Here is a 19841-nt window from a genome sequence, read left to right on the forward strand (position 1 = left end):
TGAAAAGGCAGTGTATTTACGTGACTCCTGAGATACCGGAATCTGATAGTATCCGTTTAGGAGATCGATGGTCGAGAATATATTATTCTCAGGACCAATATTCTGTAGCACATCACTTAGCAATGGCATGGGAAATCTGTCTGGGATGGTGTGATTATTTAGTTTACGGTAATCTACTACCGCACGCATTTCTCCATTTCTCTTGGGCACAAAGAAAAGGGGAGCGTTCCACGGAGAAACTGAAGGCTCAATAATTCCAAGCTTTAACATTTCATCGACATACTGATTAGCAAGTGTACGTTGGGAGTGTGGTATGCGATAAGCTGGTACGAAAATTGGTGGTGCTTCTGGTGCACATTAATCATGTGATTAATCAAGTTAGTACACCCTAATCGTTCTCCGGGCAAGGCTACGGTGTCCCTGTGTGTTTCCAGCAGGGTTAACAAATCATTTTCTTCGTCAAATTCACCTGAGTGAATTAAATTCTCTTTATTCTTTCTCTATCCGTAGATTTTATCTCACTTGTTACTCCACCAATATTTATTTCCTTCACAGGGGCGAAACATTTTTCAATATTAACTATGCAAGTTCCCTTCTTCAACTGAACTTCCCCATTCATGTGATTAATAATGAATATCTGAGTTAGCCCTTCGTCGTTCGTATGACATAATGCGTTTTCTACTGACAATCCTTTTACTTTACATAATTCTTCTAAGACAAGAACAGTACTATTCCGTAATTTGCTCTTTATGGTAACCTTCATGTATGAATTAGGTGGTATAACCAAATCATTAGTGAGATGGGCTGGAAAAATTGATAAATCAGTACTGTTAGCTGGGTCACTAATTCTGGAGGATGGGGTTGCTGGTGTAAGTGGATCTATACACTCATCTGTTTGTGTATGTTTGTTTAAGCCTTTAATATTACCAATTCTTTTGGCTCTCTTCTACCAATCGGTGAGGGCTCTGAAAGTATTTCCTCTATAAATTCATTATCAAAGTCTATTCCATTCATTTGTGGGAGTATAGTTATGTTCTCAGTTCTCATGGATCTTAAGCCCAGTAACATATGAGCTTTAATTGCTAAGTTTTCAACGATATAGAACAATGCAGAGAATGGTCTTGTAGTTTCTGTGAAACCGAGATTTAATCTTATCATACCTTTTACTGTAATCTCTTGACCATCTACTGTGTTTAATTCTAAATCAGCTTCATCCAAAAAAGTTACTTTCTTTTTATTTTTAAGAATTCTATTTAGTTCTTCATGTGTTATTAAGTTCACTGAGAGCCTGTATCTAAAAATAAGGAAACGTTTTGATCCTCACATACAGCTGGTATCAAGATACACTCATTTCCCAACATGCCTCCTATGTGAAGTTTAACCTTGTTCTTTTTTATGTTTGTTCGTTTTTTGTCATGACTTGTCTTCCCCCGATTTGAACATAGACACAATTTTTTCTACTGTTTTGCAATCACTAGTCCAGTGCCCTTGGTATCTATGATGCCTACAGTAAGGACCAAACCCTTGTGTCTTTTGATTATCCTCTTTGCCTTGATAAAGCATTCATACCTTGTGTGTCCTGGTTTTGCACAGTAATGACACAGAATGGACCTATCCCTTGACTGTGACCTACGAGGTGATTTCCCTAAAAAGTGTTGTTTATAGCGCGAGACCTACTCGGGCTGCGCGAAAACTTATGAAACTGCCTGTAGGAAGGCGTGTGGGAACGAGGTCTAGGCGTCTTTGCTTGTTTGGGCTGCCTCATTTCAGGTCGCGATCGATTTTGTTCTCTGTTTGGGGTCGGTGTTGATGTTTTCACAGCTGATACTGTCTCAGGTACCCTGATTCTACCAGAATGTGCATGTGTGTCGACCACACCTGCTTTACTGCACTGCATCTCTACCTCGTTCATTAAGTCTAGTAAGCACATTCCAGGGATGTACGCGATTGTTTTGGCGATCTTAAGGGTTCTATCAGGTAATTTACACAAGGCAGCTTAATAACCAATGATGTCCACGACGAGGTCTGGGGACATCTTTCCATCATCTGTTATCCACTTAGAATTCTCCAGAGTAGCTAATAGGGTTCTCTTGATTGTGGAGACATCAGCAGTTATTTCACTGAGCACATGGTTTGTAGTGTGCTCCCTTACAAGATCTACAATTTTATGTAATTCTGGAATTATACCTGGCAAGAAGTTCATACCTCCAGAAAATTTCTTCAGAAATTCAGTTTTAAATTCATCATATGTCCTAGCACGATGTAGCTTATCGGAGCGCAATAAATTGCTTGCTGGACATCTTTCCTGGCTTATGCAAGATGAAAAAATAGCAATTTTTCTTGTTCATCTAGTATATGGCGCTTGATGAACATTTGTTCGCACTGACTGATTAATGAAATGACATCAATGCGATCCTTGTCTGTGCCAGAGAATTTTGGGGCAGTCTTATCCTCGTGATACACAAAAACGTGAGGTGTGGTTTTTAGATCAGCAGTATTTGTTTCTTGATTCATCTTTAATGATTGCCCTGTTAATTCAACTTGTACGAGTTTATCGTTATGTGAGGGAATGGTAGAATATGTATGACCGGACCGGTGAACCCTGTTAAGTATATTGGCATACGTATTTAAAGGCAGCTGCGAAGTCGATACTCTCAACATCTGAAGGGGTTTCCACTCATCATCCGAAACTCCCCGTATTTGTTTCCTTATCTATAACGTGTGGTGGGTTGTACAATGGGTGGGCTGTCTCTTAATTGTGAGTCTGATGTTGTGGCAATTTGTGTGTCATCTGGTATTAACGTGGGTGGTTGCGAAAATATTCCTGTCATTAAGATATGATGTTATGAAATATGCCTCTTGTTTATTTATGTCCTAGCAAACTAGATGATTAAATAAGTTGAATATAGCTAATTTTAGCACTGAGAAGAAATGAGCAAGTATAATTTTACCCACTTGATACAGATCGTAGAGGGTGTGTCGATACCAAAGTCGATCTCGGAAGAAAATACAGGTTTGATTGAAGATCTCTTGATTATTCTAGTGGTGTGTTGATGGACGATATTACTCAGAAACTCCATGGCCTGGTATTTGTAGTGGTTAACGGCTGTCCCAGGCAAACCTCAACATAGAACGTCGAATGTCCAACTTAACTGTGAAAATAAGTGAATATGAGTAGGAGCTATGTGAATAATGAGTAATGAGTAGTGGGTGAGAAGTGCCTGGTGTCCGTCACACGTTGCTTGGCATGGCAGACTCGCGTTGTGATGTCATCTCAGCACATGGTGACGTCGGCTTCCCACACTGGTAGCTGTGGTGAGTGAATGAGTAGCGATGAGTAACTTGAGTGAAGACGAGTGAGTAAGATGAGTTGTAAATCGTGTCTCACTCTCGTTTGTTTGTTCCCTTTATTCTATGTGGAAGTTTTCTCTGTCCTTTTCTCTAGTGATTTATTCGTAGAGTTGTTAATTGTAGTTGATTGTAGATGGCTGTAGTTGATTGTAGATGGCTGTAGACTTTGTAGAACTGAAGCTAACCTTGTAGTCTCGGTTGCTTTTGTAGAAATTTGCTTTTAATTCGGAGACGATGTCCGCAGATTTGCTGGTTTGTCGTTAAGCTACTTGCAAGGCGTCGAGTGATCTCTTGACCTCTGCATCAGCGTAATGATCTGGGAGACGGAGGGGGCAGGAGCTGATATTGTTGGTTGTTGTCAATCTTGATATTTTGTAGGAATATAATGTTGATTCGTAGACGAGGTTCGTATCCCACCGCTGCCACCAAATGTCATAAAGACTTTGTAGTTAATTGTAGAGAAGTATATGTTAGACTTGTGGTCGAGCGGCTTTTATATCTTGTAGTAGTTTCCCACCAGATGTCATGTAGTGATTTGGAGAGGTAAAGAATAGTATGGGACTATCTTTATTTGTCTTGGAAATATTAAACAGGTATAATAGTATAAGTCCTGGGTAGCTACCTCCCTGTCTCGCTATCTCTCTCTCTCTCTCTCTGTTCTCAAGCTAATCTCCGTCTCGACCTCTCTATAGGGTCGCTTGTCTCCTTCTAAACTCTCTTTCCTCACATCTCGTGTAGTAGGGTGTGTGTGTCACGTATCTTCCTCGTGGCAACAGAACTTTCTCACGAGAGGACTGCTGACAGCTAACTGAATCATCTTACTGGCCGCTGTCGTCAGCTTTCCCCGTGTAAGCTGCTTAGCGCTGCTCGCCTTCTCGCAAACACAACACCTTCTCATCGTTTGACTTCCTGCTTCTATCTGTCTCTCTATCTATCTATTTATTATGTAGTCCTATATTACTTCCTTCATATATATATATATATATATATATATATATATATATATATATATATTATAAATATATATATATATATATACATATATATATATATATTATATATATATATATATATATATATATATATATATATATATTGCCAGACGCCTCAATCCCGTTTGGGGTGGCCACAAACAAATCGCCTCCAAGTCGCCCTGTCCCCCGCCATTTCACTGCCCTGCTCCCAACTCACAGCCCCCTCTCTCATATACCTCTCCACCCCATCCCTCCATCTCATCCTCGGCCTCCCCCTCCCTCTTCCCCCCTCCACCTCACTCACATACGCTCTCTTCGTCAGTCTTTCACCCTCCATCCTCTCCACATGGCCAAACCACCTCAGTGTGCCTCATAACGCTTCCAATCACATCCACATCCACACCACAACGCTCCTTTATATCCTCATTCGTCAGCCTGTCTCTCCACGTGACTCCACAGGCTCCTCTTAAATAACTCATTTCCACTGCTCTCACTCTTGACTTGTGTCCTTCCAACAATGTCCAAGCTTCACTTCCGTACGTTATAGTTGGTATCACACTACTGTCATGTAGTAACTTTTTCACTTCCATGTTCACTTCCCTGTTTCTTATCACTGCTTTCAAAGAACCAGCAACCTTTCTTCCCTGCTGTACCCTTTCAAGCACTTCACCCTCCAAACCTCCATCCTTACTCATCACACTACCCAAGTACTTAAACGTACTCACATTTTCCAATTCCTCACCATCCAACCTCGCTGTACATTCACTAACTTCACCTCTCTCAAAGACCATCACTTTACTCTTCCCTACATTCACCTTTAGATTCCGTTTCTTACACACTCTCTCAAACTCATCCACCAAGCCTTGCAGCTCCCCTTCGTCTTCACTCAACAACCTACACACAAAATTGCTATGAGAGAGTTGTTTGTCTTTGCTTTGTGTTTCCACCTCTCCCAAGTGAAGTTTTTGGGCAAGAAGTAACTGGCAGCGTTTCTTGTGTTGGCGGGAGGTGGTGAAACACACAGCACGTCAGTGCTTCCCCAGAAGCGAGAGTGGGGGTGTTTGTTCCCGTTGCTCCGAGCTTGCAACTTTCTCTTTTTTCGTATGCATTACTGTTTGCCCTGTTATTTTCATAGAGTCGAGTCGTCATGCCTGGAAAGTACTGCTCAAGGGATGAAAGGGTCCGTATCATTGCATGGAGGCATGAGAATGTCTCTATCAACTCGATTTGTGAACGTACTGGACGCGCAAAGTCGACCGCCATGAAGATTCGGTCAATTTTTACACGTTGCCCTCATCCGATTTTTTCATCCAACCTGAGTGTTTCCTGTTATTTTTGGTGTGATTCGATCGATTTTGACCTTCGTTTCTATCGCAAGTCGCCAGTTTTTGTTGAACGCCACTAGCGACTTCCGGTGGAAAGGACTGGTTCAAATCAACAAAAATCACACCAAAAACAACAGAAAACACTCAGGTTGGATGCCTGTTATCATGTGAAACGTATTTTTTTGCGGTTCTTCCCCCTTCCCCCAAGAATACTGGGGGACCTGTGGGAAACCGGGGTGTTGGGTGGGGGAAAAACGCAAAAGCGAGTGATTTCCTACTGGAACTGTTATCAAAATCAAACGAAAAACACTAAAATCCTTCGGAAGAAAATAATTTTAAGCTTCTCAGGGAGTTCGTGTTTCCTAACTGGAGGGCTTCGCCCCCCAGACCCCCCATAACATTAACCAAACCTCATCTAACCTAACCTAACCGGGTGTAAATAAGAAATAATGCATTTACCTAGCAGTTTACAGTTCCGCGCCTGCTTCTGAAGAGTCGTCTGTAGCTGTAACAGCAACTGGTGACGGGCGACAGTGCAACACTTTCTGATCCTCACGTAAAATGAGACTTTTGCCTTGATTTGGGTACTTTGTTCCTGTTGAAGGTAAAATACCATGCGATCACACAAAGGCTACAGTTTTATCTTCTTGCTGGTAGAACTGTGAAATAGCAGTGAAGTAATAAATTTTGCAGGCTTCCCAGTCCATGGTTGGAGACGAACTGACTTTCAAATCTTGCGGGCCCTAGCGTGGGGCATTTGAAATTCTACTTTGTGATTGGCTGATTCATGTGCCACGCATGCGCTTTATCCACCCACACACACACAACACGCACCAACGAACACACACAACTGTCCGACCACGGCTGGGAAAATCTCTCCCAAAGAAAATAATAAGTGTAATAAATTGCATAACTCATCAACGGTTGATTTAAGATGGAAGTGTCATAGAAGAAAACATGCTTAGAATTGCGTAAAGTATAAGGTGAGTTATCCACTTTTGTTGTCAGTGAGTTGGGTGTAAGTACGAAAAAATACCACCTGTGATTGTGATTAGCGGAAGTAAATTGCGTGTAACTCGTTTATTATCAATTTGCGAGAGAAATGTCATAGAAGAAAAGATTCTTAGAATGACCAATTCTACTAGGAAATGTTAACGAAAAGTCGAAAATCGGATGAGGGCAACGTGTTAAATTTGACCGAAGATTCTTGCTACAACGCGCAGCCTTCCACCTGATGTCGTACCAGAGCACAAGCATGGCGGTGGAAACAAGAGGACGACTTCCAGAGGTATAGATACGCTTCTGAAGAGGGAAGTTATCAAGAATCCTCGCCTGACAGCAGCAGAATTAAAGAGAATGCATCACAAGACGTCTCAGATCGAACTACCGTATCCAACACCGCTTGCAGAAGGAGCTGGGATTGCCAACCCGCACTGCAGCCAGAAACTGCTTTCTACTGACCACATAAAGAAGCAGCGCATTCAGTTTGCCAAGAAGTAAGCACACTGGACATTGGATGAGTGGAGAAAAGTTATGTTTTCCGACGAAAGCACATTTCAAGTGTTCCAGGTGCCTTCTGCCAAGGTTCGTCACCCTGCCTCCCGTAGTCGATGACCCTGCTTACACGGTGCCGACTGTTAAGCACCAACAATCAGTAATGATATGAAAGGGGTTCTCGGATGAAATGGGAGAGGCCTCTACTTTCTCCATAAGAACTTGATGATGAATGGTGGCCGGTACATTCAAGTTCTGAAAGATCATTTGTTAAACTTTTTTGCTATTCATGGGTGCGACTTTTTCATGCACGATTCAGCTCCATGTCACAAGTCAAGAAAGGTGACAAAATGGCTTCAGGATAATCGGATTGAGGTCCTCGACTGGCCTGGCAACAGTCCGGATCTAAATCCGATAGAAAACTGATGGGCAAAGAGGAAGAAAATCATGGCAGAGAAGAAGACAACCAACCTGGACAACCTCAATACTGAACTGACAAATGTTTGGTGCAAAGAAATGTGTTAGATTACTTTAGAGATCTAAGTGAGTCCATCCCAGAACGCATCCAACTGGTCGTGAAAAACAAGGGAAACATGATTTCATATTAATGAATGGCATTTCATGAACAACCATTGTGATATACTATGATTTCTGTGTTTTTTAATACCTTGTGGGGGAAGGTTCTAAGTCAGTTTGCGGTAGTATATATGTATGTATGTATCTATGTATCTATCTATCTATCTATATCTATCTATCTGTCTATATCTATCTATCTATCTATCTATATATATATACATCAGCAGTTCTTGCAAACACTCATGCTCGTCAGAGGAGAGGTGTGGGTTTGGCCTCGTATTTTATTAACGTCCGTGGTCGTGTATCAGTCATAATTCTGTTCACCTTTTCCTCCAGTCAGCATCCTCTTTATCCCTATTCCTCACAGAAACCTAAATATCTCCTTCTACTTTCGTATCCCCATTTAGTTTTCCTGGTTACCATCTCAAACCTCCGTAACAAAGATGGCACTTGTTGTTATATAAAATCTGAATATGCAATTGACACTGTTTTGAACTTCACTTTAGCTAACTCTGACTATTCATTATACAACCTAAATTACGTAAATATTACCAAATATTTCTGTATAGTTTATCACTCCCCAAAATTCTTCTTCAGAACCCAGTGTATCTGACTCCAAATCCACACAGTTGACTAACCTTTACCTCACCCTTACCACTGAACTTACCATTTGGGGTGATTTTAACGTTAATAATGTTGAATGGTTAGTGCATTCTGCCAATACTGACGATACTGGTCTAGAATGCGAGCTGTTTGGAGAACCATTTAATCTCACGCTGTTGGTGAACAACCAACCACAATAACAGATAATCCTGACCATACACATATATCTTGGACCTATTCCTGACAAATAATCCACATCAGTACAGGATAGAAGTACTGTCACCACTTGGATCCTCCGAACACAGTCTCATCAAAGCCTCATTAATCAGTTGCCCCAAACCTCCGCGTTCTGAACCCGTCAGGGTGACTCGATGGCACATTGATAGGGCAGACTGGGATGGATTTAGATATTATCTTGCTGACATTCAATGGCAGTCTTTCTTCTCCAGTGATATCAGTTCTACCTAGTCCCACATTAATGACTTAATACAAACAGGTATGAAATTGTCCATACCCACTAAACAGTTTACTAAAAGATGAGACTCCCCAAAATGGTTGACAACAATTGTGCAAGAGCAAAGATCCAAAAGTCCTTAGCATATAATTTTTATTTAAAATATAAAATATCTGAATCCCTCAGTTAATTTGAAATTGCCTGAAACCACGTAAAAGCAATAATAAATCTCGCTCAATCAAACTTGCTTCACAACCAAGCATCCAAAGTATTAAATAATCCTAATGACAGTAGAATATTCTGGTCAGCTTTCTGTCCATTCAATAATAACTTTAACAAGTATCACCCATTCCCCCACGAAAACCTTCAGATGGAAACATTATCAAATGGCCCACGTGGAAAAACGAACATCCCTTCTACTCGTACCAGTTTGGCCAGAAATTCTACCTAACAGGAAGTCAGTCAAAATGTCCCTTTACTAGAACTTGACTCTCTCGAAATTCCTTCTTTCAAGATACAGACCAAATATGTAAAATCCATCCTAGACAATTTACCAACCAACAAAGCTCCAGATCCAGGTGGAATTCTTTCAATCGTTTTGGAAAAGTGTTCCCCAGAACTTGCCTCTGTTCTAGCTAAATTATTCAGACTATCCATACATACTGTTTCATTTCCTGATTCTTGGAGAGAAACCAATATCCACCCGATTCCGAAGAAAGGAAGTTCCTCTGATTACAGACCAATAGCTATCACATCTTCTTTTGGTAAAGTATTTGAGACTGTAATTAATAAGCACATTGTTAAACATCTTGAATCCAACAACTTAGTGACAAACAGTATGGTTCTCGCCACGAAAGATCCACCATTGATATGCTCAATCTCTTGACTCATACCAGCCATCAGTCAATTGACCAACATGGAGAATCCCACGCAGTAGCCCTTGATACAAAGTTTTTGACGGAGTGTGACACCGTTTCCTGCTATCTAAACTCCCTTGCTATGGCCTATCATCTTTTGTTCCGCTGATTTCCTCATATCTCAGTGACAGAAAGGTAGGAGTAAAAGTAGATTATGTATACTCCAATTTCCACTCAATTAATGCCAGCGTGTCACAAGGATCAATCCTGACTCCAACACTATTCCTAATCCATATTAATGATCCCTTATCTGTCACCCACAATCACATCCATTCATATGCAGAAGACTCAATCCTCCACAGTTCATTCACACTTAAACACCCATTCACAGAATTTAATATCTCTAACTCGCAACTTACTACAGCAATCTCCAGAAATTAAGACTTATCTAGGATCACTGAATGGGAACAAAATAACGTTCTCTCATTTAATGCTAGCTAAACCAAATATATACAGCTTACTAATAGACAGAAAATGCCTGATTCCTATATTACCTCCAATGCTAATATATTCCTAACTTTGAAAGTATTGAAACTTTCGGTGTCTCACTTAACAATGCTCTCAGCTGGACCTCTCATGTTAGATCACTTGCTAAAACCGCTTCAAAGAAACTTGGATTATTGTACAGTCAGTAACTTCTTCACTGACGAGCAGTTAGCTATAATTTATAAGAGTCATGTGCGCTCTGTGCTTGAACACTGCTCACCCTTCTGGAATGGATGTGGAGAAATTGCATTAAAACACCTGGGCAAATTCAGAAAAAAGCTGTTTCAGTCATTAATAACCCTGCAATTACAAATGAACTACGGTACCTCCCCTACAAGTAAGAAAAAATGTTGCCTCCCTTGCGTTAGTTTACAGCTACTTTTATAGCAAATGCTCAGAAAAAAGTTGCATCCATTGTGTCACATCTCCATCCCTTCCTCTGTGGTACATGGGCATCTGGTAGCGCTCATGACAGGAATGTCACACTGCGATATTGCAGAACTTCTGCCTATCAGAATTCTTTAATTCCCTGCATCTCTTTGGAATCCTCTTCACCAGAATAGTTTCGCCTCAAACTATAACCTGCAGCAGTTCAAGCAGTTCCTGTGAACCAGGAAACCATTTACTACGCTGGGTGGTAACCATATAACCAAATTTTGGCACCTGGTGGTTTAGTGGGTAATTATTGCGCTCCAATCGGATTGAGCCGGTGAATGTTTATATCCAAGGGATGGTTGGGGTTGATTGCTCACGTAATGCCACTCAGGGATGAGTGAGGCTGGTCACTCTCATCTTAAATGTCGGGACCTCCTACGCTCCTCAGGGGGCAACGTAGGATTGGATGATGGATGGATGGATATGTGTAGATATATAGATAGATAGATAGATAGATAAATAGGTAGATATAGATAGATACATAGATAGATATAGATAGATAGACAGATATACATATTTATATATTCATATATTTTTATTATTATTATTATTATTATTATTACCCTATTCTGATACATGTATATCCCCTAGAGAGAGAGAGAGAGAGAGAGAGAGAGCCTCTGTGGTTCAGTGGTAAAGTGTGCATTTTCGTACACTGAAGAACGAGGGTTCGGGCCCCGCCAGGGTAATAAACTTTGAGAGCGTTCTTCTGGCCTCGTACTGCTTTGGCGGACACCAGGGATGCTGTGGTTGAACCAGTGTCGCATACTATAAAGTATGCTTGCACCCAGTCGGCGTACGCGGGCCGATTACATACGGTTCACAGACTACACACACATCCAAAGCCACTCCAACACTACAGTCACACTCACAAGCACTTCTCACCCTACATACAATCTCTACCAGACAGCCGAAGCCACTTGGTAGAGATACATTGGCTGTATCGTCCCGACTTCGGCCGGGATAGGCAGGTCCTGCAGTGGACACTCAAAGGGCTGATGAGATTATATATATATATATATATATATATATATATATATATATATATATATATATATATATAATTATTATTATTATTATTATTACATGCAAGCATGTTGGAGCCTTTAAAAACGAAACGAAACGAACCCTATCCTAATATATATATATATATATATATATATATATATATATATATATATATATATATATATATATAAAGTAAAAGTCCATTAATCTGAATGGCTTGGGACCGAGGGTCTTTCGGACTTTTGTTTTTTTCAGAGTATTGGGAGGGACTTGTGAAAACACTGGAAGTATGTACTGTACATGATCATTAAATAAACACTTAAGATGATATAGGTTATTATTATACCCGCCGGAAATGCATAGAAGTGTAGATGAATAGATGGAGGCAGGTACATCAAGTCCAAGAGCAAGTCCAGACCCAGATAAATCCATAGATAAAGCACAGAAAAATTCTTTAAAAAGCCAGAAAAAAATTGAGAAAATTCTCCATGAAAAATTAGGTATTATTAATTTCGGATTATTGGTGGCCAGATTAGAAGACTTTTACTATATATATATATATACTGTATATATATCTCCATCCATCATTCAATCCTACATTGCCCCATGAGGTGCGTAGGAACCCGGGGCTAGGCAGTTGGTCCCGACATTTAAGATGAGAGTGACCAGACTCACTGATATATATATATATATATATATATATATATATATATATATATATATATATATATATATATATATGTATGCATGTATGTATATCATCATCATCAGCCATCACAAGCCCACAGCTGAACAAAGGCCTCCCCCAACCTTCTCCACGAATTCCTTGACTGAGCCAATCTTTGCCACGTTTTCCCTGCAAATTTCTCTATCTCATCTCTCCATCTCCTGTCTGGCCTTTTTCTGCTACGTTTACCATCTCTTGGTGTCCAGTCAGTCAACCTCTTGCTCCATCGATTATCTCTTGTTCTTGCTGCATGGCCTGCCCACCTCCATTTCTGTTCTTTTATAACTTCTATAATATCTTTAACTTTAGTCTGCTCTCTCACCCAAGTTGATCTTTTCCTGTCTCTTAATGATATTCCCAACATTGACCTTTCCATAGCTCTCTGAGAACAAATTAATTTAATTTCCATCGATTTTGTCAGTTTCCAAGTCTCACAACATACGTCATAGCTGGAATTATACATTCGTTATATAGCTTACTTTTCGTTTCAAAACTGCCAAGCTACTTTTCATAATGTCCCTACGATTACAGAAAGCTTTCCATCCAATTGTAATGCGCCTTTTTATTTCGCTATCATTATCTTTCCTTAATTTTAGTATTTGTCCCCGGTAATTGTATTCCTCGACATCTTCAAGAATCTCGCCACTTATTCTGATGACGCTCTTTGGTGTTTGAGGCTTTACACATTACTTTAGTTTTACTCAGGTTCATCTTTAGCCCTACTTTGAAACTTTCTCAGTTCAGGTCATTTAACATTTCTTGCAATGCCTCTGCTGTTTCTGAGATTAGGACAATGTCATCTGCAAATATTAAATGGTTTAGCTTGTCTCCGTCTATGTTCACTCCTTTGTTTTCCCAGTCTAGCTTTCTGAAAATACTTTATGGGCATGCTGTAAATAACTTTGGTGAAATTGTATCTCCCTGACGCACGCCCTTCTCAATCTTAATTTTTTCTGAGTCTTTATGTAATTTAACTGTAGCAATACCCTCATTATAAATGTTTTCGTGTAGTTTTACACTGTTCTCATTCACTCCTTGTTCTCGCAATGAATTTATAATTGCTATGTGCTCCACTGAGTCAAAAGCCTTTTCGTAATCAACGAAACCTAAGCACAGTGGTATATTATATTCTGTAGTTTCCTCAATTAGCTGATTCATTGTGTGTAGATGATCAGTAGTCGAGTACCCGCTTCGGAATCATGCCTGTTCACGAGGTTGGGTTTCCTCCAAATTTGTTGTTATTCTGCTTGTAAGGACTTTAGTGAAGAGTTTGTAAATGACTGATAGCACACTAATGGGTCGTTAGTTACTAAGGTCTTTTGAGTCGCTTTTTATGTAAAGTAAAATAACTATTGCATTACACCATGTTTTGGGAATTTTCATTTTTATACATTGAGTAAATAAGTGAGCAAGCCTAGTTTGTACTTCTACTCCTGCATCCAACAGTAAATCTGCTCTATTCCATCTTCTCCCGGAGCTTTCCCTCTTTTCGAATTATTTGCTCCGTCTGGTGTTACCTCAGGTATTTCACTTGTGTCAGCTGAAAAGTTAGCTATTGGTACTACGGTCTGTGATGCATACAGTTCTTTGTAAAATTCTTCAGCTTTCTTCAACATCTTATCTCTGTATTTAATGGCTTCACCGTTTTAGTCTTTTAGTGATGTAATTTGTTGCTTTCCAAGTGCCATTTTACTTCGGACCTGCTTCAGACTTTTTCCTTTTTTGATGGTTTCTTTGATTTGATCCATGTTTCTCTTTCTTTTTTCTTCTCTTTGTCTTTTGTTGATAAGCTTATTTAATTCCGTTCGTCCTATTTCATCTTTTTTTGTTTTTACTTTCATTTCCTTTCTTTTTGTCATATATATATATATATATATATATATATATATATATATATAATTACCCTATCCTGATGATATTATTACCCGTCCCCCTCCCGGAGTGGCTCAGGGACGGTTATTGTTTTCACTCGGTCTGACTGTCTGTCTGTTTGTCTGTCTGTCTGTTCACAACTTTACGAGAAAACTACTGCTGCGATTTTGACTAAAATTACAGGGATGATGGACTATAACATTCTGATCACCTGGTTAAATTTTGGGCCAAATTAGGCCAAGGCCTAGGCTGTAGGCCCTAAAAATGTAAAATGTTTTTTTTTTCCCCATAACTCCTTTCAAATTCGTCGTATTGACATGAAACTGAAACCTAAACTTGCATCTTTCAAATCTGCATCCTATAACATGCCTCATTACATCAGGGGGGTTACCCCCCTGTTATCGGTAGGGGGATCAGTGTCAGGTGGGTCGGGCCTAAAATTTCAAATGGGCATAAAATCGTCAATTTTCACCCGATATGCTCCAAATTTGATATGTGACATCTTTGACTAGATATCCTGTTGTGTTTATACGTCAGCACTAAAATGACTGCCGGGGACGGGTTTACTGTGCCCGGCACCGCTTATTGTTAAGGTTTGGAGAGACTTTGAACTTGATTAGGCAAATATAACTTTTATTAGTCCATTCAGTAGCAGGGTACTCTCATAAACTGAGTAAAATCGTTTGGTAGCTCTGAGAAAAACTGAAAATTACGTCGTCTGGCTGTAGAGGTTAAATACAGGCAAGTAATCAATTTTTGAAAACGTAAAATGCTAAAGGTTTGGAGATTACGAGAAGCATGCGCCTAGCTAGCAAAATATGTATCCTCTTCAGCACGATATTTTGTTTTATTCTTGCTATCACCATTTATGGCTGTTTGGGGAAGACGCCAGGTATTCAAAAGCGGCGCGTGATTCCTGTTCTTTCTTCTTGTTGTAAAAGAAACAAAAAAACAAAAAAAATAGTTGCTACACCCATAGCGGCTGAGCTGCAACACTCGTCATTACAGGGTTCATTACCCCCGCTTTGCCCCACTACCCATCACTGTCCCAACCCATCCCTCTCACTTCACATCGTCCGCTTCACTGGTTTATACCCCTTACCCCTCGCAGTAGAACTTCTGCAGCTACGCCTATACCAGTCAAAGTACAACGCCAAACTTCACAGGGGATATTACTTCCACCTAACCCCAACACATACGCCACTCTTCTCCACTGACCACATTATTCTTCTACCCCTCTAACATCGAGTTCTTTGGCTCAACACCATCCCACCTCCAAACCCGCCTCTCACACAGGACCCGTCTTCAAAGGGTGTAGTATGAAACACCAAGCCCTGCCTCACCACCCACCACCACCTTAACCCACCCCACCGACCCCATCAACTTCATTTTTACCTATCTATCTACCTATCTATTGCCAGAAGCCTTAACCCCACCATGTTTTCTCCTCATCTTTGATTACTGTATTGCCGGTTTATCAACAGCACCCGTCTCACAATATATGTACTTCCCAGCATGTCCCACCTTACACCTAAATCCCAGCCCATCCCACCCATCCACCCCGCGCCGTGTATAACATAAAGACTACCTCGGCTACCAGTGGATTACCTTTTTACCTGGCTACTGGCGACAATTTTATTTAGTTTGGGAATACCTCTTAGTGAATGAGCATTAGTGGAATGTGAAGGAAGGAAGCGATTTTCCTGAAACAGATGGCGAAAAGGGAACACGTCTTTGTTTCCAAGTACAGGAGGCTTGTGTTATCATCTCTGACGTGACTCAGTGTTGTACAAAGGAAAAATGATCCCTGGAGGCATGTGAGAAATGTTTTATCCTATGTTATCAGTCCTGAGGTGACGCAGTGCTGTACTAATGAATGTTGATCCCTTCCAGTAATAGAGATCATCCAAACCAGCTGAATAGAATCATCTGTAGTTATTTTACCACAATTTGGCCTAGATTCTCGTCCCTTTTCAGCCTGTATATCAAAATTCAGTGGCAGAATAAGACAAGGCTATGGCTCTACGTCCTTTCCATAGAACTTCGTCATGACTGGCATCATCATCTCTTGTCTCAGCTCATTAACCAAGATGGAGAGAGGGCAGTTTTTGGCCAGGTTAGAGTAAAAATGATATAGTAGTAACTGGTACTACAAACGACATCAGCTGAGTGGATGGGTTGCTGCAGACTCTTGGTAGTCCCTTCACTCAGAGGTGTTTCTTAGGGCTGGATAAATTCATTTGGCGATAACCAGAACGAAGTCTTCTAACTGATGACGTTAAGGTAGGCTATATTCTTCTCGTTTATGAACCCACTTAGGTATTATATGCATGTTACCATCAGACAGTTTTGTTTCAAATTTTAAAATTATCTTGACTGCACTTTCCATTGTTATAAATCCGCGGATCTCCTTAAGCACTATTTTATTCAAAGAAACGTCCGACTCTTCACTTCTGCTGAGGCCAAGTCAGTCCAAGGTAAACACGTCACACATTCGTAGATCAGTTTGGTCTAAATTGTCAGAGTTCCTCATTCATTGTCACTTCACTTCCACCGTGGCAACGATATATCCCATCTGATAATGCAGAACAAATTAGAGTTCCCTTTGACTTTCTAGAACGTGACGCGGCAAGTGAGGCTGTCATAGAATCCACTGGATATATTTGGAAGATTCCTACACTGGATGCAGGGGAGTGGCGGTGGTGTAATCAGAAGCAGACCTAGTCCACGACCAAAAAGTTTCGACGAAACTTTATGGCATTTTTTTTTTACTGCAGTCTATTTGCACCTAATGCTGAAATAGAGATCTCACTGTGAAGCGATGGTTGTGCGTCGAAATCTGGGTGAATGTTTGTTGGGTGTTTCCTTATTAGTCACGTGATGGACACAACGATACTTCGACACAAGACGACCCCCTGAGATGTAGTGTCTTGAGGTGAAATTACAGCCGTTACTTTTGGGCGGTTACGGTCAGTATCTCCTCTTTCAGTAACAGTACTTTTGTGCCTGAATTACCGACTTTGGGGCCAGGCTGCTCCAGGTATGCCAAGGCCGACATACAAGAATACTATAGGCTGTCCTGGGAATTAAATCAGAATCTGACTGTAAATGTGAGGCAGTCAGCATACCTTTGCAAGGCAGCAATGACCTTCCAGATGACTTAACCATGTGAACAGGCATTTTCAAACTTTGCGCTATTAAAACTAATCTGTAAGCGAGATGGAAAGATAGTTAAACATGCTGAATTCCCCAAATGATATGTGTGGGTGTAGCAGATACGTCAGTTTTTACGAGTAGTTGTCTCACAGCATACCGTAATTAGCGCTACTTCTACCCCTTTGCTACACTCTGCCTACTCTAACTTGACCTAAAATTACCATCTTTCTGTCATGAATACTGAAATGTAACAAGAGATTAATACTAGAAAATAAGACTGGTCACGAAGAAATGCCATGTAAAGGATGCAGAGCCGTAGCACTGTTTTACTCTGCCACTGAAATATAGCGAAACATTAATATTGGAATCTATTACTAGTCACCAAGAAGTGCAATGGAAAGGAGGCTGAGCTGTCGTATTGGCTTTTTCCGCCACTATACTACGGGGAATGATCTGTAAAATGGTGAAAATATCCGCCAGATTAATGTACACGACAATAGCAAAATACCGTATGTGCAAAATCGACAGAAATGACAAACTTGTAAGCTTTCCGGATGCCACCTACGCAGAGACCACCATGACAGACGATGATGGTGGCGGAGGCGGGGGTAACGCAAAGCCGCTGACACACACACACTACACACTACACTCTTGATAATACACACTACACACAATACACACTTCACAATACGCAACATATAACAATTCACACAACAAATACACACTTCACACCACACACAATACATTACACACCACACACAACAATACACACTACACACAACACAATTCATACTACACGCAACACAATACATGGTACACGCAACACAACACACACTACACACAACGCAATTCATACTACACACAACGCAATTCATACTACACGCAACACAACACACACTACACACAACACAACACACACTACACACAACACAACACACAGTACAGATATCACAATACACACTTCACACAACACAATACACATTTCACACAACACAATACACACTTCACACAACACACAACACATTACACACTTCACACAACACACTTACCACTACACACGACACAATACTCACTACACACAACACAAACACAATACACACTTCACGAAACACGAAACATACTACACACAACACAATACAAAATATACACTTCACACAACACACTTAACACTACACACATTACATACTTCATACGAAACAATACACACTACACACAACACAATCCACACTTCACACCATGCACTACATACTTCTCACCAAACACTATACGCAACACGCTACACACCAAACACATTGCACACACCAAACACATTACATACACAAAACACATTACACTCACAACACACTACACACAACACACAAGGCAGTATTCTCGTTGTCTTAGGAAGCATTCTAACCCCCTTTTTTTTAGCGATTTATTGTGCATATAGCAGCTTCATACTCTCCCATACGGTATTCATGTCACTACACTAATATGGATTGCATAAATACCATCTGTATATCAATCTACACCCAGATGCCTTAATCTCATAAGAGGTAGCCAATACCTTCTGCCATTAAGCCTCCCTACCTCCAACCCACACCTCCCTCTCACATATACCTCCCCACCCCATCCCTCCATCTAATCTTCAGGCTCCTGTTCCCCTTCCTCCTATCCTCCTCACTCACACACACTCTTCCAGTCAGTCTCACCATCCTCTCCGCGTGGCCAAACCATCATATAGCACTCCTAACTCTTTCAGTCACGTGCGCATCAGCACCACAACACGTATCATACAGGAATAATAAAGCAAGAGATACAGAAACAAGCTAGTAAGGAAGAGGACTCAGGGGCCCTCCTTTACCGTCAACAGCACGAGCCCACAAACTTTGGCGAGGATGGACGCATGCAAATTTGTGACATAAAACAATTGAGATGCTGAGAAATTTGGCCACCAGGACTCGTAACTTGGGCCGTTGTTGTGCTAACGACTTGTCATTTGGGAGTAAATTGTGTTAGGGGAGGGGATATGAGACAGACACACAGACAGACAAACATATGGATGGACAGAGAATGGTACGGTGTGTGGTGTGACTGAGTGAAAATGATGATGATGATGATGATGATGATGTGTGTGTGTGTGTGTGTGTGTGTGTGTGTGTGTGTGTGTGTGTGTGTGTGTGTGTGTGTGTGTGTGTGTGAGTTACAAGGACAAGTAGTACCTTAAAATGTCTTACGGTGTATACCTAGGAGATACTGTGAGTGAAGTTACCAGGTACTCTTTGCTACACTACTATTGAGGGAAAAGAATAGTAAAGATGAAGGCTCTCCCCACCCACCTCTTCCACCCACAGAACAGGCACGAAAAAGGATGTGCACCTAACCCGCAAGGAAAAGTCCGAACCAGGAAATTGTATAGGACAGAAGGAAACATTCAGTCTACCACTACGTCAGGCCTAGTAAATTCGTGTAACTAAACTTTTA

Source organism: Coenobita brevimanus, chromosome 46, assembly GCF_032717465.1.
Source record: "Coenobita brevimanus isolate Jiangsu-jjx chromosome 46, ASM3271746v2, whole genome shotgun sequence".
Taxonomy (NCBI): Eukaryota; Metazoa; Arthropoda; class Malacostraca; order Decapoda; family Coenobitidae; genus Coenobita; species Coenobita brevimanus.